Consider the following 25345-nt stretch of genomic DNA (forward strand, 5'->3'; position numbering starts at 1 on the left):
CAATGCCCCCGCTCATACCTCCGCAATAGTTACGGCGTTTTTGAAGAAAGAAAAAGTAACTGTTTTGCCTCATCCCCCGTATTCCCCAGACCTTGCCCCATGTGATTTCTTTTTGTTTCCGAAATTGAAATCATTCCTTGCTGGGCGTAAATACCAGTCCCGACAGGCACTTGGATCTGCCATTGAGCAATACCTTATTACTGTGCCTAAATCAGCGTACCGTGACGCCTTCAAGAAGTGGATACATCGGCTGAAACTTTGCATTTCTAGCCACGGGGAGTACTTCGAGGGCATGAAATGAGCCCTTTTGGGCTAACTTGAAATTTGAAGTCTCTAGATAGAAATAAGCAATTCATTTCGAACATCCCTCGTACATCATTCGAAAGAACTCATAGGATGGTATTAGATATGTAATGTGCATTACTTTTATCTGTATATATTTCCGTCTTAGTTATAGATAGAATTTTGTAAAACTGGTTTGGAAAAGGGTTACAGAACTCTAATAAAATGACATGAAATGACTGCACTGAACGTTTACTGTAACAGAAACTGGAATTGTTCATACACATATAAATTGAAGTCTTACCCAGGGGGTGATCTGATCTTCAACTAATTGTACTTAGTAATAATAATTAACATATTATGTAAGCTTTGGAATCTGGTTACTGCTCATATTACCTTATTCCCAGTGTTGAAATTCCAAACAGAATACAGAAAAAGAAGACAAATGACTTCATCGGGCAAATCGTCAATGAGACAACATTTCGTCATCCTGATTAAAACCCGAGTATTTTCCTTACTGAGCTAACTTGCACAAAGTTTAAGTTGCATTTTAAGAAAAAAATATATCATTTTAATATAAAACATAAAATGTATGTTAGACCATGAAATAGACTATATAGTAGGCAAAAATCTACATTTTTCAAACATTTCTAATGTATAAAAAGACGAAACATCAGTTACTTCTCAGACATGAGGGAAGTTTGATATAAGCCAAGCCATTCAACATTAAGCAATTTTTAATGCCGCTCCATTTCCTCAGTGTGACGTTTCCTGATATTCAGCAATTTAAGTTTCAAAATATCATACTTGATCAAAAGAAAAGAGCAGCCATATGCCAATTTTCACTACGTCGTCCCCAGTTAAAAACAATTGGTTTGCCCTAAACGAGAAAACAATGGACAGAACTAAACAAACTGGAATTTAGAAAGGGGATCTGAGGTTATGGAGCCTGCACATCACAGGAACTATCAAAAGACAAAATTAAAAAGCAGGCAAGGTATCCAAGGGGTGATTATACAATACCCAAATCGATGAAAGCGGGAGTATTGGAACCATCCAGGCCGAAATGTTCGAGCTGAGAAACTAAACATTACCAATAACACAACATAAAAATCGTGCTGAACGATCTAGGTCGCCATTCAAGCATGTTTGGCTAGGGTATTGTGAGGAGATAGTGGACATGTCAACGTGCCATCTTTTACATTTATAACAACGAGTCCAAGCTCCAGCAAAAAGAGTTTTTCATATATTCGAGTAAATCACATGGCTTGCACTTTTTAAACGGACAAACAAGTCTCCTTTATAAAGGTTACTGACCGTTCGAAGGCGGTGCCCCTATTTTCAACTTGGTTTCTGTCCGTTTCGTATTCTATGCTACGTACATTGCCTTGATTGTTGTTGTTGTTTCTTATCTCTTTGTCATCACCACCCCCCTCCCCCTCCCACCTCCCCCTTGCATTTACACCACTTTCCTTTTACTATGACTGAGGTTTGGAGCCCATCATATCTTTGTCTACCAACCGTCCCTTGGCGGTGCTCCACTGTGCTGTTTTCTCCTACTTGACTGTTTGTTTGTTATGTGTGTTTGTCTTGTGTACGGGCATGTTTGTGCCGCTGTGGTTTGCAGTGACCGCGGTTTTGACGCGTTGCTTTTCCTGTTGAATATTCGTCATTGCTTTTTTCCACTTTTCCCAACAACCCACCCGTTTATCTACCCCTTACCCATTTTTGTATTTTGCATATAATTAAAATGTGCTTGCTGTTGGATTTTCGAAGCAACCCGTCTGCTGTATTTTTCCGTTACAGTTTCTTTTTGTTGTGGATCTACTTTTCGATGCATGGCTCTCTGGCTGTTTTAGAGTGTTCTGTGCTTCCGAAAAATCTACCTTTACCTTTTATTTTGTACAAAATCGTGTATATATATATATATATATATATATATATATATATATATATATATATATAATGCGCAATGTTAGAAAAACTAAAAGTACTAAATGCAAGAGTAGACAACCGACTGTATAAATATATATACATATTTTTTTTCATACATTGAGATCGAAATAAACATGTTATTGTATAATCAGTAAATAGTATATCTAAAATAACATACAAATTTACAATCAACAGTTGAAGTAAATAAGTATATTTATACATCAACCTTAATAGATTCTTGTCTGCAACCTCGGTCGATATTATTTTTTCTGTTGCAATTAAAATCATATTCCACAGAAGGATTCAGTTACATCAAAAATAGCTTTGTCAGGCCGTAATGCTTTCTCCTGAAAACGCTCCCCAGTTAGTATTATATGAAACTAGATATATGTTATACACACGTTAAAAGGCGCTTTAAATGCAGAAGCAGCCACTCATGGCGCCAAAATATCCTCTACAAGTAAAGACGTAGAGCGATCTGACCAGAGGGACAGAACTTAGAATAAAGTTTTCAAGGTTTCTGACGAGATGCGAGCTCCTATGAACGGCATATACATCAATAGTAAGTATAAAAATGACTATAGATGAATACGAGGATAGCAGCGTTATTATCATTACCATTATTACTATTATTATTGTTTTGGATTTATTCAAGCTTGGAGCGGATTGAATCCATCCCATCTGTGTAAAGCTTCTGGAGAGCGTTATTCAGAGGAAGTATATACGGTCCAACTCAGCTATTTATCTAAGTTTTTACTCTTACAGTCAACACGACGTTTAGAACCAATTCTTGTAATTGTTATTACATAGACCCCATAAACACCACTAGTAAACAGAAAGTTAAATACAAGTAAGATCAATGAGCTGAAATATGTAGTCACTTAAGAATGAAATTTAATGGCAAAGAATAGAACCTTTATTTACACAAAACAAAAGTACGAACTAAAACCGACGATAATGAAACAAATACATTAAGTACTCTTTTTAGTGAAAAATTAGAACGGCCAAAGGCAAAATTGCCACTAAGGGATTTCCATAGCTTAGAAAACGTACTCTAAGGAAAGATAGTAGTTCATAGATGTGGTAAACAGTCTTTTAGGTGTGAAGCATTTCGAGATGGTACCTAAGAGAGTCGTAAACGGTCATAAAAATTGACTTTCATAATATACAACTGTCACTTCATCAAAAAGGTGGGCAATAAATACCTCAGCAAGGAAATGGGTCTTGATGGACCTTGATATGTGTTAAAGGGTGATTTGTAAATGATTTTTTTCAGAGAAGTTAAATACGGGAGTAAAATATCTTCGCTTTGTTAATGGTTTAATTTCGGCACGTTCCGTCGTGAAACTAAATATAATTATATGCAATCAGAAAAAAAATGATAATATCCTCTTTGAAATATTTATCAGTTGACCTCCGGGAAATCCCAAAGATAAGAAATAAATAAAAGAATAGAAGTTAAATTAGATCTAAGTAAATATTACCAAACTCTATGTCAGAGCTTCTCTGGGAGCAATTGAGACAGAAGATAACCGAAAGTTTGGCGAGACATGTCCATAATTGTGTCATCTATCTCGTGAAAAGTTAAAATAACATTGGTTTATCTCCAAGAGAGGCAAGTTCGGGTTCTTTTCCCATCGTTTTCTGAGAAATAGGAAAAATTCCCCTGAGGAAATTATATACATTTGATTCACTATTGACTCATATTTCAGACACTTACCGTCGAAACGTAATGTTATATACGTGTGTACATAAAATCAGCAAAAGTTACTAAAATCACCTAAAAATATGTCATGAACGGCTCCTTTGGTTTCATTAAATATTCTGAAATTCCAAAATGTAGGAAATACATGAAAGAATATATATGGTGTTAAAGAAACATTTATCATCCGAAATCTCACAATTTCTCTGAGCGCATAAAAACAAGATTTTAGTTACACTAATTTAGAGCGATTGTGAAGGAAGTTCTACAAGTTATATTTACCATTCTCGACACCTCGTTCTTAAGAGGACCGAACCAACAACCTCCCGCATTTGAAGCTGACGCTGTCACACTATCTATGCGGTAAGACAGATAAATTCTAAGATAGACATTAACCAAGATATTGATAACAACACTTTCGTGTCGTAAGCTATGCTGGAATATTTGAATAACAGTGACATCTCTCCGTTTGAACTATAAGATAAAATCCTTTTTGTATTCAAAGAGGAAGCAACAGTTTCCTTATGACGCATTTTCGTTTTAATTACTAATGAGCAGTGAAAATAAATGTCATGCTACTTTTATAAAGCTGCTAAACCTAATTTTGTAGAACTTTACGCCAATTCGCCAGCATATAAGCACCCTAACCTGGACAGAATAAGTGTTCCAAAACTCGGAGCAGTGAACGAAAAGCTTCGTTTGCGCTTCTAGTCTAACGACAGTATCTTATAATTATAGGTTCTTACCGATCTGTTCACTTGTATCACAGGTCTGACATAGGCTGGGGAATTTTCTTTTGTTATATCAGCATTCGGCTTCAACATGTTGCAATGCATTCACGATTTCAGCGAGACAACCCTCGATTCGGAGAAATGAATCTCTCCTTGCCATAGCTTCTACTTGCCGAAAGGACATATATATCTTGGAACAGTGATATAACAGTGTTTTGAGTCAATGGTGTCAAAATCTGCAGTAATATCAAAACAGCAAGAGGACTGTAAAATATTTTTTTGAGACTGGGAATTGTCATTCTGTACCTTTGTCAATATCTACTTAGATTAGCAAAACCTCCTTTCTACAGATTGTTATACTTGATACAGTTTATTTTGATTTCATTGCCACTCTAGGCGCGCCTCTTCTACTTTTCCAAGATATTCTTCAGACTATTTGGTTCTTATGAGAGATGCAATTTGGCTCCTTTGGTACATGGCCTTACTCCATTGATTAATTTATTTTGAGTTCCTCAAGACATTTGTCTAAAAGCCGTATTGGAAAACGAATAGTCTCTCAGGATTTCTTTGGAGATTTTGTTGTTGTTTTTGTTTTTTGTTTGTTTTACCTCTTCTGTTGCAGCAGTCAAATCATACAGTTATGTGTTGCTTCGTATAAAATCAGCCTATTGGATGTGAGTCATTCTGTCTATGCGAATAATATCTGTTTATACTGTTTTTAATGTTACTTATAGTATATGCAAATACTTCGAAAGATCACTCGAAGGGACAGAACACATCTTGACTGTCTCCTAGAAAATATTTTGTTCTCTTGAACAAGTCGTTTTGATTACGGACACATGACTCTACCTTACAGTCAAGATAAATGGTCAATGTGAGGTTATTTACATTAAAATACTAGTATATAGTATATTGTAAATTCGGACTTTATCACTTTCCCTTAAACTTTTGTTAAGATTTAGGAGTATAATATCAAAACACACAAATGTTTGATAAACGAACATTATCTTTTACAGCAATCTACCTGTCCATTACATGTTCCACCGTACAGTCCCATACGACTGGAAACTTAGAATATATTCAAAAAGGGTTCCCCTTTAATACACGAATGCAATGTAAAGAAACAAAAATAAACAATTGTTGAAAACTACGTTCCGCCTTCTTATTCGAAATTTCAGCACTGGGACATTATTGCAAATGCATCAAAACCCAGATTTGTAACAGTTCTTTGAAAATGGCGAGTTTTTAAAGGCGTTGAACTGTCCGAAATTGTAACCCCTTTTTGTAAGTCCTTTTACGGAATTCAATGCATATATCAATAAATTGACAATTATTTTATAGATTAATATACATGTTTTTATTCTGTTTCATGTAAAACATTCCTTTCTTTCTATAATTTTATGGGTTTTTTAATTTTTTTCAAAATGTGTTGCTAGTCATTAAACTTCTTGCCTGCATTACATTCCGTTGTAATCTAGGGGCAGACAGGTCAAGGAACGATAGTTATGTGCGGGGGACAGGATTTTGCCGATCAGTGAACTTAGTCCATTTATTTGCGTACGTTTTAGATGACCCACATCTGAACAAATGAAGATATGTTTAGTGTACAGGATGGAAAATATTTACTTTGAAAGAGTTTACTTCAAAAGATAATAAACCATTTTCCGCATCGAACTGGTTTCGTTGCAAATACTTTGAGGTGAAATACATAAAAGTGAAGTCGCCAGTCTTGTTACAAAAAACTGGATAAATTACCTCGGCACTTAAAACAACCGCAGAAATGGATAGGTCATTGATCATTTTAAGCTATACAATATGACTGAATAAAAATTATAAATACGGTTGAATCTCGATCTAACGGGATATCCAGCTCAAAGTTCTGGGGCCATTATCTCGAAGGTACCTTAAGTCCTAAGGTGTTCGTAAAGGGTTCGTAAGGTATTCGTAGCAGATTTTTCCTCTATCTCGAAAGCCTCGTTATTTACGAAACTTCGTAAATGCCTTCGTAAGTTGTGAATGAAAAATCCACCACTTAACGTTCTCGTATCTTATAAAAACTTACAGTGTTCGATCTATCTGAAGATGAATCAGTTTGTTTCTAATTGTACCATGCTGACATTGCGGAAATATATTTATTGAAGTTGTCTTTCCATCCGATCGTGTCAACGAACATGAATTTATTAGTCCACTACTGGTTGAAAAACAGTTCCGGGGACTATAGGAATGCGCTTTCCGTCATTCCGTCCGTCCGTCTGTCTACAATTTCGTGTCCGGTCCATAACTCTGTCATCCATAAGGGATTAATATTACTTTGCACAAATGTTTCCCATGATGAAACGACATGTCACGCACAAAACCCGGACCCCTAGCTCAAAGGTCAAGGTCACAGTTGGAGGTCAAATGTCAACAGAGCTTTTTTCCTGTCTGGCCATAACTCTTCCATCCATGAAGAAATTTTAATATTACTTTGCACAAATGTTCCTCATAATAAGATGATGTGTCATGCACAACTTTCAGACCCCTAGCTCAAAGGTCAAGGTCACACATAGCAGTCAAATGTCAACATGGCATGAACAGGGTCTGTTTCGTGTTCAGTCCGATACTCTGTCATTCACTAAGGGATTTTAATATCACTTGGCACAAATGCTCCCCTTGATGAGACGACGTGTCATGCACAAATCCTGGACTCCTGGCTCATAGGTCAAGGTCACTGTTGGGGATCAAAGTTCAACAGGATTTTTTTCCTGTCCGATCCATAACTCTGCCATCCATGAAGGGATTTTAATATTACTTGGCACAAATGTTCCCCAAGATGAGACAACATGTCATGCACAAAACCCGGACCCCTAGCTCAAAGGTCAAGGTCACAAATTGAGGTCAAACTTCTATCGGTTTTTTATTCCTGTCAGGTCTAGAACTTTGTCATCCATCAAGAGATTACAATATTACTTGGCATAAATGTTCCCCATGATGAGGAGACTTCAATCGGGTTTTTAGCTCACCTGTCATGTATTGACAAGGTGAGCTTTTGTGATCGTCCGTCGTCCGTCCATAATTTCTTGTGAACACCATAGGGACCACAGTATGCAATCAATTTTAATCAAACTTGCACACAACTTGTATTAGCATAATATCTCGGTTCCTTTCGAAAACTGGCCAGATCCCATCATGGATTATAGAGTTATGGCCCCTTAAAGGGCCAAAATTTGCTATTTTTGGCTTGTGAACACGATCGAAACCATATTTTGCAATCAGCTTTAATTAAACTTTTATCGGCATAATGTTTCGGTTCCTTTCGAAAACTGGTCAGATCCTATCATTTGCTATTTTGGCTTTTGCAGCCATATAGAGACTTCATTTTTGTTTTGATTTGATACAAACTTGCAAAATATCTTCATCAACAATAAATCTTGGATTCCATGATGAATCTTTTAGATCCAATCATAGGTTTCTGAGTTATTTTGTGTCTGATTACCTCCCCTGATAGTAATCAAAATGGATTTATATCAGTAAGTACTTATAGGACTCATTTGAAATTTCATTACTGTCATGAGTATCACTGATACAATCAGGGTAAATAACTATTAACTGATTTTAGGTCAAATTACTTCCCTTTATTTCAAATTAAATTGGGTATGTCTTGATAACTTATGAAGATACTGATCTGAAATTTCATTTGTGTCAACAGATGGACTTGGACAATCAGTGAAGATACAAATTTATGACAAATTACCTGCCTTTATCTTATATCTAAATGAATACACCTTAGCAGCTTCTGATGAGATTGGTTTGAAATGTTATTTATGTCTTCCATGGTAGGAAATTGTCATATTAGATAACTCTTGATTGAACATTTATCGATATGAATACTTTTCTAATATATTGTTGTATAGGCTTGTACTCTGTATCTTCTACATACATATACCAATGCATAATTACCTCCCCTGATTTTAATTAAAATGGATTTATCTCGGTAAATATTTATAAAACTCATTTAAAATTTCATTATTGTCTTTTTTGGAGTGAGGCAATCAGGGTAGATAGCTATGGACTGATTTTATGTCAAATTACCTCCCTTTGTTTCAAATTAAAATGTGTGTATCTCAGTAACCAATGAAGATACTGATTTGAAATGTCATTTATGCCATCAGATGGACTCGGATAATCAGGGTAGATAACTTTTGACTGAATTTATGACAAATTACAACCCCCCCCCCCCCCCCTCCTTTATTTTATGTAAATGAATATATCTCAGCAGCATCTAATGAGATTGGTTTTAAACGTTATTTAAATCTTCCAGGGTAAAGAATACTCATGTTAGTACAAAAATGCAGTATTTGAGCCTAGGACCCTAAAACGTGGTATGGAAATTGTCCCTGACTAGGTCAAAAGGTACTGTTGAAAGAAAATGTTAATCCTGATGATATTTAATAAGTAGCCTATGTGCTCTGTGTCAATACTTGATCATATCATTTTGAGCAATGGTACTCAGGTGAGTGATATAGGGCCATCATGGCCCTCTTGTTTCCTTGTCCTGTCCAGAACTTTGTCATTCATCAAGGTATTAAAATATTACTTGGCATAAAATGTTTCAAGTGATGAGATGACGTGTCATGCACAACACCCAGAGCCCTAGCTAAAAGGATGAAGGTCACACTTTGACCAAAGATCAATAGGATTTTCAGCTCACCTGAGCACGAAGTGCTCAGAGTGAGCTTTTGTGATCGCTCTGTGTTTGTTGTCTTCCGTTACAAGTCTTCCGTTGTCAACAATTTGACTGTTAACATTCTAGAGGTCGCAATTTTGGCCCAATCTTATTGAAACTTGGTCAGAATGTTACTCTCAATAAAATATTGGACAAGTTTGATATTGGGTAATCTTGGGTCAAAAAGGAAAATCTTGTTAACAGTCTAGAAGCCACATTTGTATGTAGGTTAAACTAACCAAGTAGGAGGTGTTCATCAATTGAAAATACCCGCACTTGTGCGAATCGTGACTCCGCGCTCTCTGTGTTACTGCACGACCGCGGAGCTTTTGTGATCGCCCTATGTTTGTTGTCTTCCGCCTTCAGTCTTCTGTCGTCAACAATTTGACTGTTAACATTCTAGAGGTCACAATTTTGGCCCAATTTTAATGAAACTTGGTCAGAATGTTACCCTCAATAAAATCTTGGGACAAGTTTGATATTGGGTAATCTTGGGTCAAAAAGGAAAAGCTTGTTAACAGTCTAGAAGCCATATTTTTGTGTTGGTTTAACTAACCAAGTAGGAGGTTTCATCAATTGAAAATACCCGCACTTGTGCGAATCGTGACTTCGCGCTCTCGGTGTTACTGCACGACCGCGGATATATTTTCAATTCATGAACACTGATCTAAGAGGTAAGTAACTGACTTACAAAATATCAAATTAATTTGGTAGTTTTTATATCTCATTTATTAAAAAGTCAGAATAAAATGACTGCGGGAATTTCTTTAACTTCAGCCAATACATTTTACCATGGCAACTTTAATTCTGCACTGACATAAATTATTTCAATAATTCTCACAATAGGTCTTTTGCTGATTGTAGGTACCAACTTATTTTGAAATATGATGAGTTTTGATATTTTGTTATGTTTTTCCAATCTATTATCATTTTGCATGGATATATTCTTTTAGCACTTTTCACAGAAGGTCTCTAGCTGGTAAATGGTAGAATTTGTAATGAATTATTAAAGTATTGAAAGTTTTGTTCAAATTGTTTACCATGGCAACCAGAATTCTGCATTGACTTACATAAATTCTTTAAAATATTTGATAATGATTCAGAAAATACTTATAAATCACATCAGAGTCATAATCGCAGCTGGTAGAGTTTTTATGGCCAAACACATTAAGTTAAAATTCTGTTAGGATTGCTGTCGAATTGAAAGGTCCAGAACGTAACAAAGTCTGACCCCTTACCATGACAAACATGTGCCTTTATACACTAAATAAGTCAATGTGTTTTTGTGGATGGTAGCCTTTTACAAGTACAGGGTTGTCAGCAACAGACTGAAATAGAAAAGTAACCGACCAGGTAGGGGATCAGGGGGCATGCCCAGCTGGAAAATTTTGAAATTCAGCACTTCATTTCCTGCATTCTGGGGTATTTTAGTAGCATTTAAGAACACCTTTTACACTGCAATTTTATATACAATATACCCCTTATTTTCACATTTTTTATGAACTCACCTGTTAAATTTGGGGAAATCATAAAATTAAGCTTTCATAAAGGTAGATTTTTTTTGTGTCTTTGAGGTAATTAACATAAATATGAATTACGTTTGGGTCGTATGTAGCAGCAGCCACATACACTTTGAATGCGGTCATACTGTTGTTTTTTCGAAAAAAACATTTTCTTTCTTTCTTCTCTACTGTCCTTTTTAGCTCGACTTTTCGAAGAATAGGGGAGCTATCCTACTCGCCCCGGCGTCAGCGTTAGCGTGAGCGTTAGCTTAAGCATGAGCGTCACACAAATGTTAAAATTAGCGTACCACCCCAAATATTATATTTTCAAAGTCCATTGAGATATTGCTTTCATATTTTGCATACTTGTTTACCATCATGATCCCATTCTGTAAAGAGGAGCAGACAACTCTATCAAGCATTCTGACTGAATTATGGCCCCTTTTCGACTTAGAATATGCTTATTGTAATGTTAAAGTTTTACTCATAGCCTATATTATACTATCAAGCACTGAGAATAGTCCAGCGCCCTGTCAACTGACAGCTCTTGTTTAAAGATTTTCCAGGGTTTCGGACCCTGGAGCCCCTCCTCGCCCCCCCCCCCCCCCCCCCCCCCCCCCATCCCCCTCATGATCCGCGTGTGCCACATTGTATTTTGTAACAATATAAAAGATACATGTGTAAAGATTTGCACACGATGTCAGTGACTGAGTTAGTGAGTGAGCGATTGAGTTAGGTTTTCAGCGAACTGACGCAAAAAGGTCATATATTGCACAAGCTGACAAATGTTTGTAAGCTTAATGCGAGGTTTATGTATGTGTATTTCTCCCTGTACAGTCTGATTTCTTTTTAGTACTGAGCTGTGAATTTACCTCAAGCTTATTGCCGATCATAACTCAAAGGTCAAAATATGCAATATGTAAAAAGAATTAATAGGTATGTATTTGTGAATGCTTTTTCACACGGATAATCTACTGTCTTAAATGGCATTAAATAAACATTACAGTTTGAACTCATCTAATATGCTTTTTACATGCTCAGGTATGGTCTGATACCTGTGCACGTGCGCAGGTATGGTATGTAGGTGTTCATTTTGGTTACTAACCTGCAGAGAACAAACGAACAGTTGTGTTAGACAATATCTCAAATAAACTTGGTCCGAATGTTTACCTTGATCTTTAGATCAAATCTGGGTCAGGCGGGGTCAAATACTAGGTCTACAGGTCAAATCAAAGGAAAAGATTGTTAACATTATAGAGGCCACATTTTATGATAATATCTCTGTGACACTTGGTAAGAATATTTATTTTGATGATCTTAAGGTCATGTTTAAATCTTGGTCAGGTCACAGTTATGACTGTATCTTCATGAAACTTGGTCAGATTGTTAATCTTGATGATCTTTAAGTTTTGAACTGAGTCATGTGGGGTCAAAAACTAGGTCACCAGGACAAATCAAAGGAAAAGCTAGTTTACCCTCTTGAGGCCACATTAATGACAAAATCTTAATGAAACTTTGTCAGAATGTTAATCTTGATGATCTTAGGTCAAGTTGGAATATGGGCCATGTGGGATCAAAAACTAGGTCACCACGTCAAATCAAAGGAAAAGCTTCTTAACACTCAAGAAGCCACATTTTTGACTGTATCTTCATAAAACTTGGTCAGAATGTTAACTTTGGTGATCTTTAGGTCAAGTTTGAATCTTGGTCTTGCAGAATGTGACCTACTGACCTACTTTCTTGTTTTTTAGGATACAGCCTTGAAATTTGGATGACATGTACAGTTTTGCACATCAGTCTTAAAACTGACTTTCAGTGACCATGAATGTGACCTGCTGACCTACTTTCTTGTTTTTCAAGATTCAGGCTTGAAATTTGGATGACATGTACAGTTTAGCACATCAGTCTTAAAACTGACTTTCAGTGACCATGAATATGACCTGCTGACCTACTTTCTTGTTTTTCAAGATTCAGGCTTGAAATTTGGATGACATGTACAGTTTTGCAGACTGATATTAAAACTGAATTTCAGTGACCATGAATGTGACCTACTGACCTACTTTCTTGTATTTTAAGATACAGCCTTGAAATTTGGATGACATGTACAGTTTAGCACATCAGTCTTAAAACTGACTTTCAGTGACCATGAATGTGACCTGCTGACCTACTTTCTTCTTTTTTAAGATACAGCCTTGAAATTTGGATGACATGTACAGTTTAGCACATCAGTCTTAAAACTGACTTTCAGTGACAATGAATGTGACTTGCTGACCTACTTTCTTGTTTTTCAAGATTCAGGCTTGAAATTTGGATGACATGTACAGTTTTGCAGACTGATCTTAAAACTGAATTTAAGTGACCATGAATTTGACCTACTGACCTACTTTCTTGATTTCTGACCTACTTTCTTGATTTCCAAGATACAATCTTGAAATTTTGATGTGAACAGTTTTGCAGACTGATTTTGAAATGGACTTTCAGGAACCATGAATGTGACCTGCTGACCTACTTTCTTGTTTTTTGAAATACAGTCTTGAAATTTGGATGACATGTACATTTTTGCAGACCTTAAAACTGAATTTCAGTGCGCATGAATATGACCTACTGACCTACTTTCTCGTTTTTCAAGATACAGTTTAGAGACCCGTAGTTGTTTTCCATAGACGTACATTGTAACATTATGGCGTGTACGGCCTTCCATACATCGAAACATGTATATCTAATTGCAAGTTTTGCAAGAACTATCTTAGTTCTACCAAAATATCGGACAAAAAGCATATAAATAGTGATACTTTATTTAAGTAATTTTCGTGTGAATGAGATGACCCCCTGTTTACATTATTGACATGGCGGGAGAAATTCGTTTGATAAAACTTTTTTTCAATACACGTAAAATGTAGCAAATTTTGTCAAAAGGTATAATAAAATACTGTATATGCAGCGAAAAGATATCAATTTTGAAAAAATAATCACTTCCTGGGTTTGTTTACATGATGAACAATCAGAACGCACAGACGTTACCTTATTCCCAGGTATACACTTAACCTCATTCCCAGTAAGTTCCCTGTACGTTTTTGAATTGGTGGTCTCTGACCTATAGATGAATGTTTCGTATCACATTTTTCCAAATTTGCAGTGATATTGCAAAACTCGATCCAATACCAAATGTCTTACAAAGTTTCATCAAGAAATGTTCAGTTTTAAGAAAGATATGGACAGTTTACTGAGGTCACCCCCTGTCGATTTATATGCCCAGACTCAGTTCCTGTCGTCGTCAGATTGCAAAAATTTCAGTTGTCTGCTTTTGATTTGACTTGGAAGCTGAAATACGATTCATTCCGTAAAAAATAGAAATATGGTCTAATAATTTTGATCATTCTCTAACATTACTGAGATAAAAATGATCCTTTTTGTCCAAAAAGCTCAGATAAAAATGGGCACACCCGTTAATGAAAGAGGCCAAATTTTAAAAAAAAAATCAAATTTCACGCTTATCTTTGCATGAAAACGTCTTTCTACATCATTTACAACAGATTTGTGGCCATTTACATTACCTGTGATGACTTCCGATGAAAGTCGTGTTTTAGGTCTATTTGGGTTAGAGACCACCAATTGTTTTCCCATAGATTTACATTGTAACATTATGGCGTGTATGACCTTCCATACATCGAAACATGTATATCTAATTGCAAGTTTTTCAAGAACCAAAATATTCTAATGAATGAGATGACCCCCTGTTTACATCATTGACATGGCGGGAGAAATTCGTTTGATAAAACTTTTTTTCAGTACACATAAAATGCAGCAAATTTTGTCAAAAGGTATAATAAAATACTGTAAATGCAGCGAAAAAATATCAATTTTAAAAAAATAATCACTTCCTGGGTTTGTTTACATGACTGACCAATCAGAACGCACAGACGTTACCTTATTCCCAGGTATACACTTAACCTCATTCCCAGTAAGTTCCCTGTACTTTTTGAATTGGTGGTCTCTGACCTACAGCCTTGAAATTTGGATGACATTTACCGTTTTGCAAACTGATCTTAAAACTGAATTTCAGTGAGCATGAATATGACCTACTGACCTACTTTCTTGTTTTTTTAAGATACAGTCTTGAAATTTGGAAGACTTGTACAGTTTTGCATGCCGATCTTAAAACTGACTTTCACTTACCATAAATGTGACCTGTTGACCTACTTTCTGAATATTTTAGCATCAGTTTGACATTTGAAACATGTAACTCATATTACTCAGGTGAGCAATCCAGGGTCATCATGACCCTCTTGTTTTCCTGTCCGGTCTGTAACTTTATCCTGCAAAACAGAATTTAAATATCAGTAAGCACAAATATTCCCCTGGATGAGACAACATGTCATGCATAACACCAAGGTCCTAGGTCTACGGTCAATGTCACACTTGGAGGCCAAAGGTCAGATACAAGAATGACTTTGTCCAGAGCATTTCTTCTTCATACATGGAGGGATTTTGATGTAACTTGGCACAAATGTTCAACATCATGAGGAATCCTTGATTTTAGAATTACGTCCCTCTGTTGTTACTATAAATAGATTATATTGAAACTTTTTCATTACTGGCTAAAGGGAAAAATCGAGACCACTTTTCTGGGGTACAACATGCATGTTACATCCAATTTTTAGGAGTATTTTGACATATCTCTCTCTGGTAAAGAGTTGCTTGTGGGCTTACATTATATAGATTCCTTTTAGGATAAATTTTCATTTGTTGTTACTATAAATAAGTTATATGATAACTTTTTTATAATTGGCCAATAAAATCCATATGAAAATAATTGTAGGTTTTTATATGTGAATTTTAATCCAAGTGTTTTCTTATAACATATTGTTTATATTGTGCAATACTGTTTATACATTATTGATAATTATCAGTTCAATATGTTATATTGCAGTAGAGAAAATAAGGTGCCTTCCAGTAGGGGACTTTGTATTTTGTGGCAAGACTTCATTCACTTGTTATCATTAGATTAATAAGTAGGTCAAGAGTCATAACCCTCCCATGCAGTTTGTCAGAATTATGGCCTTTTTAACTTAGAAAATTGGTATTTCTTGATTATTTTGTTTAGGTTCACTTCTTGAATAGTATAGTTTTGAAACTTAGGGAAGTAAGAAGACAAGAACCATAACTCTTCTTGGATATGTCCTTATGTCAAGCACTGACGGATGAGTATTGGCTTGGCAGACACTTACAAAGTTTTTGATATAATTATGATCTTGATGATTATATTGGTGGATATAATAGAAGATAATGTCAACCAGTGGGATACTCAATATTTTCTGACACCCTCAGTGTCATGTGATATTCATACAATAATGTATTCCCAACGGTCAGTTAGTGTCTCACTTCTAAATAATGAAAAATGCTTAGTTGATATGCGGGGAGTTCTCAACAGAGCCTGATCCTATATATGGTAAGGTGTAAGCAGTAACTGAATATGTTAAAAGTCCTTTCTCCCTTTTTAGCTCACCTGAGCAATGCTCAGGTGCGTTTTTGTGATCGCTCAATGTCCGTCGTCCGTCGTCTGTCGTCTGTCAACATTTAGTTTGTGTATGCGATAGAGGCTGTATTTTTCAACTGATCTTCATGAATTTTTTTCAGAATGATCATCTTGATAAAATCTAGGAAGAGTTTGAAAAAGGGTCATCTGGGGTCAAAAACTAGGTCACTAGGTCAAATCAAAGAAAAACCTTGTGTATGCGATAGAGGCTGTATTTTTTCAATTAATCTTCATGAATTTTGGTCAGAATGATTGCCTAAACGAAATCTAAGTCGAGTTTGAATATGGGTTATCTGGAGTCAAAAATTAGGGCACTAGGTCAAATCAAAGAAAAACCTTATGTATGCGATAGAGGCTGTATTTTTCATTTGATCTTCATGAAACTTGATCAGAATGCTTGTCTGGATAAAATCTAGGTCGAGTTTGGATATGGGTCATTCGGGGTCAAAAAGTAGGTCATTAGTTCAAATCAAAGAAAAACTTTGTGTATGCGATAGAGGCTATATTTTTCAATTGATCTTCATGAAATTAAGTCAGAATGATTGCCTTGATGAAATCTAGTTTAAGTTTGAATATGGGTCATCTTGGATCAAAAAGTAGGTCACTAGGTCAAATCAAAGGAAAACCTTGTGTATGTGATATAGGCTGTATTTTCCATTGATCTTCATGAAATTTGGTCAGAATGATTGCCTTGATGAAATCTAGGTTGTGTTTGAATATGGGTTATCTGGGGTCAGAAGGTAGGTCACTAGGTTAAATCGGAGAAAAAACTCGTGTATGTGATAGAGGCTGTATTTTTCAACCGATCTTCATAAACTTTTTTCAGAATGATAGCCTTGATGAAATCTAGGTCAAGTTTGAATATGGATCATCTGGGTTCCAAAACCAGGTCACTTGGTCAAATCAAGGCAAAACTTTGTGTATGCAATAGAGGCTGCATTTCACACTGTATTTTCATAAAATATAGTCAGAATGGTTGCTTTGATGAAATCTAGGTCAAGTTCGAATATGGGTTGTCTGGGGTCAAAAACTAGGTCACTAGGTTAAATCAAAGAAAAACCTTTTGTATGCGACAGAGGCTGTATTTTTCAACTGGTCTTCATGAAATTTGGTCAGAATGATAGCCTTGATGAAATCTAGGTTAAGTTCGAATATGGGTCATCTGGGGTCAAAAACTAGGTCACTGGGTCAAATCAAAGAAAAACCTTGTTTATACTCAAGGTTTTTGCTCCAATTTTAATGATAATTGGTCAGAATATTTTTTCCATGAAATCACTAGGTCAAACATGTTTACACTGTTATGGTGTGTTATGGTGTATTTCTCAGGTGAGCGACCTAGGGCCATCTTGGTCCTCTTGTTATAATGTTTGAACTGACAGATGCTTTTCAATAATGCTTAAGAACAGTAATATAAAAATGCAGAGTTGGCCTTTGTAAGATTATAGGTGTTGCTTTCACCATTTAGCATGCCTCTGTGGCCGAGTGATTATGGTTGCTGGCTTCACATCACTTGCCCCTCACCAATGTGAGTTCGAGCCTCAATATTCACATTGAATTTTTCATGCATCAAGCTGGTTTACAGAAGGTTGGTGGTTCTACCCAGGTGCCCGCTCGTGATAAGTAATGCACGGAGGTGCACCTGGGGTCTTCCTCCACCATCAAAGCCTTAAAGTCACCATATGACCTATGATTGTGTCAGTGTGACGCTAAACCCAACAAAACAAAACAACTTGTGAATACATCTTTCTGCGAAATTTGTTTTTAAGATAATCTAGCTTTTTCCAAGATCTTATGAAGATGCTTTATAAAGCTTAAGTTTCATAATTTTTCAGTCTATCTAAAATGTCTCAAGAAAATAACATTCATTATTTGTACTATTTCATGTACATGATTCAGGTCATTTTTTTCTCTTTTCTATGGGGCAGGTAAAATAGGTGAAAACTCAACTGAAAGACTTTTTCTGCAAATGGCAAGAAAGTGGGTCCTTTGTAGGCAATAAAACACTGGCTAGTGATGAGAATGATTGTGCAAGGCTGGCCCAGAACAAGAATGATTTCTTTTTCTTTGCAAAAATGATAAATCACAGTGCAAGTCTGTACAAGTTGACATGTCTTTATGAGATTGTATTAGCCAGACACATGCATATATGAATTTTTGCAGCATTGTTTCTTTCTCTGAAACGTAGAGATAACATGTAACACTGTAGAGCATCAACAGGTCTGTTCTCCTGTTCCATGCACTGTCCTAGTAAGTTCAGTGCTGTTTCTCTGTGTGCAAGGTTGTGCTCTGTTCTAATGACATTCATAAGTTTGTTCAATGCTAATTGCTGTTCCTGGGGTCTCTGTAGGTTTCGGTATGTCTTGTATTGTAGAAAATAAAGGTATGGAAGTGAGTCTACCACAGCACAGTCCATCCAGTCATCATCTCCACCTCTATGTAGCAGGTCCTCTTGTGTTGATCGAAACATTTCGTACTGAAGTTCATGTGGTACACAGCTTATTTCAGCTGGGAAAAAAATTATACAAAAGGCAACAAAGTACTTAAGTTCTGTTTCAACATATTGACAGCACAGTTGACCTAATCGTTCCTTTATGCAAGGCCAATGGAAGTTGTAGCAGCCACATATAGGCTCAGTAACTTCAGTGTTATATTGTTCTTCTATATTATTAAGAATAAAAGCAACCCTTCCCATATCTCCAGTACAGTACATTATAGATGCTAGTTTTAATCTGCTAGATGCAACATCTGAGTCCTGTCCTGCTTCAAGCCAGGCAAGTGCTTGAGGAGAAACTGTATTGTTAGTTTGAAAGTTCTGTGAGGTTATCAGAGATCCTATTGAGGTACAATACAGAGGTGCTAGAAGTCTGCATGCTGTCTTTTCTATCATGTTACCAGCTCTGTAGTGTCTTGTCAAATTAAACACTGTCTGTAATAGAATTTTCAGTTTCATTTCTATACTTTCATCTTTTGTACTATGAAAAAACTTATTAAGGCTAGATGTGATATCAATAGTTGTTTCTAGTATTAAAGCGGCTGTTAAGTGCATAGTGTATTCATCTGGCTGTAGTAAATCAAGGTGTATTTCATTTATCATATTAAGTTTCATCTGAAGTCTTCCACCAAGATCATCAATCTGAATTCCAAAGAGTGAAATTTCATCACATGGTATTAACTTTGACATTCTTTCAAGTAACTGATGTTTGACTACAGTGGAAATTTTTCCTGCCATTAAATTGTTTCCATGATCAAAGAAATGTGGACAATTTCCTTCTAATACACATCTGTTCAATGTCTGTATACAGAAGGTTAAACAGTTTAAAATGTTACACTTCTTCCATGCAAATGAAGGTTTACTTGCTATACAGAAAAACAAAACAGTTTTGCACATGAAACTTGAAATATAACTTTCATTGTCAGGATTTTCAGCATTAATATATGTTTTAAGAATCATTTTCATTAAAATGTAAATTCGTATTTGAGTAATATTTAAATTGATCATAAAGCACTGTTCAACTAATGAGGTAGAAAGTCTCCATTCAAAGGCTGCGTTTTCACTGGCTCTGCTGCCAACTCCAACAACAACACTTTTTGTAGATTTGGCATATCTCTTCATTTCTGCTGTTGGCCATGTGTTTGTTTCTTGCTGGTCCAGCCATACTCTTGATGATTTGGGCCATGCTTTACAAGGATATGCTAATACTATGTCTCTAGCAAGAATACCTGGTTGTGCTGCTGATGCTGCTGATGGTCCTTGTCGATATTGTCCTTCTTGCATGATAGCATCAATTATTGTATTCTTGAGCAGTATCCGTCCACTTGTATCACTGACAGAGAAATTGCCGCCTATTCCATGGGTAACAGGAAGTGGAGCATCAGGTCTAAGTAACTGTAGAGAACAATAACCAGGTGGTGTTGTTTCATTCTGGATCATCAGGAAGTTACCTTTACCTGGAGTCCATTCAGACCAGTCCTGTATCACAATGTAATCATCTAGACAGATAAGTGAGTCAGTATCTGATCGCAATCCTATTGTAGTGGTGCCTTCTGATTGACTGCCTAAAATATATACACTAGTTCTTTTGCCACCTGCGCTGAGTCTGATTGTCTCCATGGTTTCTCTCAGTAAAGCTGCCTTCCTCCTCTTCGTCCCCATAATTTCATTTACTCCAATATCATCTAGGACCTCAGAGAGTCTTATGGATATATTGTGATAGTAATCTGGTGTATAAAACATCCTGAAATGTATATTTATTTTACATGTTCTGTGTATTTTTCATTCTGTTCATATTCTATTCAAAGTAGTCCAACTTCAAGTATACATAAAAAGTTGCATGTGAATAGTAACAGCATGTTTATTGTAGATTAAGCTATTATAAAATATTAGGTGTTAGTTAAATTATTACAGTTTTTCAGAAACAGCACAGAAGCATATTTCCATTTAACATTGATTTAGTGTATGAGATGGCAATATTAAACAAACAGAGGACCAAATGGTCCTAGGTTGTACACCTGAGGAACATCTGGAATAAAATGTAGCCTCTAATTTTCCATACACAAGCACCCCAGATGAACTATTATATTCAATCTTGACCTAAATTTGATCAAGACAAACAATCTGATCAAATTTCATTAATATCCAACGTTTAATGCAGCCCAATAGCCTACACAAGGTTTTCTTTGACTTAGTGACCTACTTCTTGACCTAAGATGACCCATAATCAAACTTAACCCAGATTGTATTTAAACAAACAATCTGATCAAATTGCATAAATATCCAATGAAAAATGCAGCCCCTATAATTTTCTTTGATTTGATCGGGTGACCTAGTTTTTGACCACAGATGACTCATATTCGAACTTGATCTAGATTTCATTTAAACAAACAGTTTGATCAAATTCATGAATTTTCAGTGAAAAATGCAGCCCAGTTGCATGCACAAGATTTTTCTTTGATTCGACCGGATGACCTTGTTTTTGATCCTGGATTACCTATATTTAGATTTGACCTAGATGTTATCACGACAAACATTCTGATCAAATTTCATGTAGATCCAGTGAAAAATGCAGCCCCTGTTGCATACACAAGGTGTTTGTTTGATTTGACTGGGTGACCTAGTTTTCGGCACCAAATAATCTAGTTTCAAACTTATCAAAGAAATAATCAAGACAAACATTATGATCATGTTCCAGGACAACCGGACTTAAAATGTGACCTCTGGAGTGTTCACAAGGTTTTTCTTTGATTTGACCTGGTGACCTAGTTTTTTTCCTCAGATGACACTGTTGCAAACTCGAACGATATATCATCAAGGCAAACATTCTTACGACTTAACAAGGTCCCATGACAACTGGACTTAAAATGTGGCTTCTAGCCTGTTCACAAGGTTTTCCTTTGATTTGACCAGGTGACCTAGTTTTGACCCCAGATGACCAAGATTCAAATTTGTACTAGAGAATACCAAGGCAAATATTCTGACCAAGCTTCATGAAGATGAAATATATAATGTTATCTCTAGAGTGTTCACAAGTTAAAATGTTGATGGCAGACTCCAGACAAATATTGATGACAATAGCTCACCTTTGAGCACTTTGTAAAATCAGCAAGTAACAGTTTTGAAGTATTTTTATACAAGTTTTCTTTTTTCCAGGAAAATATTACAATTTTTATTCACTGTTAGATTTCAGTCAATTGAATAACCTGTTGAGCAATGATTTTGATAATATAAAATTTATTATTCAGCCATTTAAAAGAAACTTTTGGCTTGCTTCACTTTCATAAGTATTATATCAGTAGTATTTATAATTGTTTATACTGATGGACTTGATGACAGACAAAAATGAAAGCTATAATTGGGTCAAATTTCTTTTTAAACATTAAGACTAAACTGTACTAAGCATACCATATCTATGTTTAAAATAGATACATCATTTGAGGTAAACTTTTCCAGTTTCACATAACAGTTCAGCTTGTCACCACTATTCTTTTTACTTACACAACTGTTCTATTGTTCTCTGTGGGTTAATAACCAAAATGAATACCTACATACCATACCTGCGCACGTGCACAGGTATCATACCATACCTGCGCTCGTGCACAGGTATCATACCATACATGAGCACGTGAAAAGAATGTTAGATGAGTTCTAACTGTAATGTTTATTTAATACCATGTTCTTGTTCGTCAGTATTGACCTGACACTCAAGAATATTTCGAATATTTTTCGTATATTATTTCTCGGTGTCTGAAAGTAATTAGCGATATAAATATTGTGTATATATTTCTTTATAATTTTCACAATGTAACATATGCAAATAGCTGTGCGGACAAAACGTTTAGCTGCTAAACTGTTGTTGTTTTTTTTTTTTTTTTTTGTTCTTTTTTGTGTTCAACTCCTGCGTACGGACCATTTTCCCCAAAATTTTTTCGGTAGAAATATTGCCATACTTTTTTGATCTTATGGTCTATAAACGTTATGGAAAATGTTGAATAAAACATATTTAAAAGTCAGACAGCTACCACTATGCCACTGTGCCATTGGTTATTTATATTGGTTATTTTAGGATATAAATATTTCTTAAAATAGTAGAAAACCCGACAATACTGGCGAAGACTAATGAGTGCCAGGTCAATACTTTTGGACAATAGACAATACCTGCGCATTTACAAATGTATATTTATTTTTTAATTATTGTATATGTTGACCTTTGAATAACGATCGTCATGTTTTTATCTACAAGATATATTCACGGCTCAGTACTTAACAGGGAACAGTTGAAGAAGAAGATAATCATTTTAATTATTATTGTTAGATGATGATGATGATGATGATGATGACGACGGCGGCCACAACCACGACACACGACGAAACCATAAATGCAGAGCCCGAAACAAAGTTTATCAAGAAAAATGTTTTATAAACATGCAACTAAATTGTGGAGTTGTGCATTAAAAAAAAACAGAACAAAAAAGCGCATGAAACAAATTGACTTTTCATTCAGTTAAATAGATAAACAGACGATACCATTTTCTGATACATAATTGTTAAATATCACTCCATGAGAATGTGAACTTCAAATGTGAAATACTGATGCTACAGAGACCATACTGGTGCATTCTTTGTTTTTCTGTAAAATGAAACAAAGAAAAACTCCCAACAAATAATCGGCTAACAAAAATGCATTTACATTGGCGAATTAGCAGAATTTTCATAAACTTTTTTAATACCATTTTACGTATTTCAATTTAACTGCTGAAGTTAAAATAATTCCCACAATCATTTTTTTTTCTGACTGGGAGAATGAAAGACTTATAAATAAATAAAATGATAAAAACTAACAAATTAAAATGACGTTGTGTAAGTCAGTTACTTACCATCTTAGATCGGTGTTCATGAATTGAAAATACCCACGCTCGTGCGGTAACACCTCGACTGCTGTGCGCTCTCGGTATCACGATTCGCACGAGCGCGGGTATTTTAAATTCTTGAACACCTCCTACTCGGTTAGTGACCTACACTTCTACACACACGTCTTAAAACAAACACTTGTATGTTTGATTGACATAGGGGTAAATTTCAGAAATTTTGTGAGGTTGTGGGGATTGTCTATGACAGAGAGGTTATGGCTATTGTCTTCGACTCACTTTGTCTTGCTGTTCATTGTTCTTAGTTGGAACCCAGCCTGAGGTTTAGAATTTTTCCATGTGAAAAACTCTCCAGAGGTTCTACCCAGACACCAGTATATGCCTGAACGAATATAGGACAAAATCCCCATTTGACCATAACTGACAAAATCCCTGCCTTGATTTTGTTTACTAAGTTACAAATGAAATAACAGAAATTAAAAATTTACAATTTTTTAAAGATGTTTATCATTAATTTTAAAATAGAACAGAGAGAAAATTTGGATATTATAAAAACCTACTTGAATTTTTCAAAGTGAGTATTTTGTCAGCCTGAGTCAAAATTGAGCAGGGCAGGGTAATTTGTCCAGAGGGATTTTATCTGTATTCCACCTGGACTAATGCTTAGGGTGGCATCTTCCAGTAAACTTGAAACTGGAAAGTTGCCTATTTTGACTTTAATTTTGAGTGGCTTTTAAAGCAAGCAAATACTGTGAAATCATTTCATTTTGTGGGCACAAAATTTCGTGATTTTTGGCCAACTAACCATTTTGTGGGGATATGAACTTGTGGATTTCGATTATAGAATAGAATAGTAATGATTTCATAGTATTTCATGTATCTTTTCCTTCCTTTTGTAACTTGTTGCACTGTTGATACTGTCTTTTCATACAGTATTTATATGAACAGATTATTTAATTGTTTAAATAATAGGCTACTCTTAATGAGATAAAAAAGGATATATTAAAATTTGACCCTATTGTCAACACGAAATGAAATTCTTAAAAAAATGCCTACTAGAATTTAAAAAGTTATAAAAATTAAGGAAATGGAATTAATGTACCTGATGCTGAAATTTAATTGCGTAGTAATATTGTAAGTATTTTCCCATACATTTTTTCCTCTTTTGGTTTCAGCTGTATTTCAAGGGAATAACCGTATAAATGCCTTCTGGCATCAAGTGATTATTTGCCTTTGCGACCAGTACAGACCAAGTCGGTGCAGGCTGATCATGGTCTGCACTGTTTGGAATTCAGTCAGTAATTTGTCAGTGAACACCCCTTAGAATAATAAATGATACTGCCCAAATTGAAAGATAGACCAGTCCATTTTAGAAATTTAGCAGGGTAAAGGTTAAATCTCTTAGCACAGTTCTGAAAAGGTATACACAGTGTCAGGATAGTTTCAGAATTCTTTACATTGTGCAGCACTTTTGTTGTTGTTGTTGTTGTTGTTGAGAGCTAACCTGAGCCAAAAAATGCTTAAGTATGAGCTATTTATCCATCTGTCAATAATTTCCCTGTTAACACATTTGAACCCTATTTTTTTAAC

Source organism: Mercenaria mercenaria, chromosome 6, assembly GCF_021730395.1.
Source record: "Mercenaria mercenaria strain notata chromosome 6, MADL_Memer_1, whole genome shotgun sequence".
Lineage (NCBI taxonomy): Eukaryota > Metazoa > Mollusca > Bivalvia > Venerida > Veneridae > Mercenaria > Mercenaria mercenaria.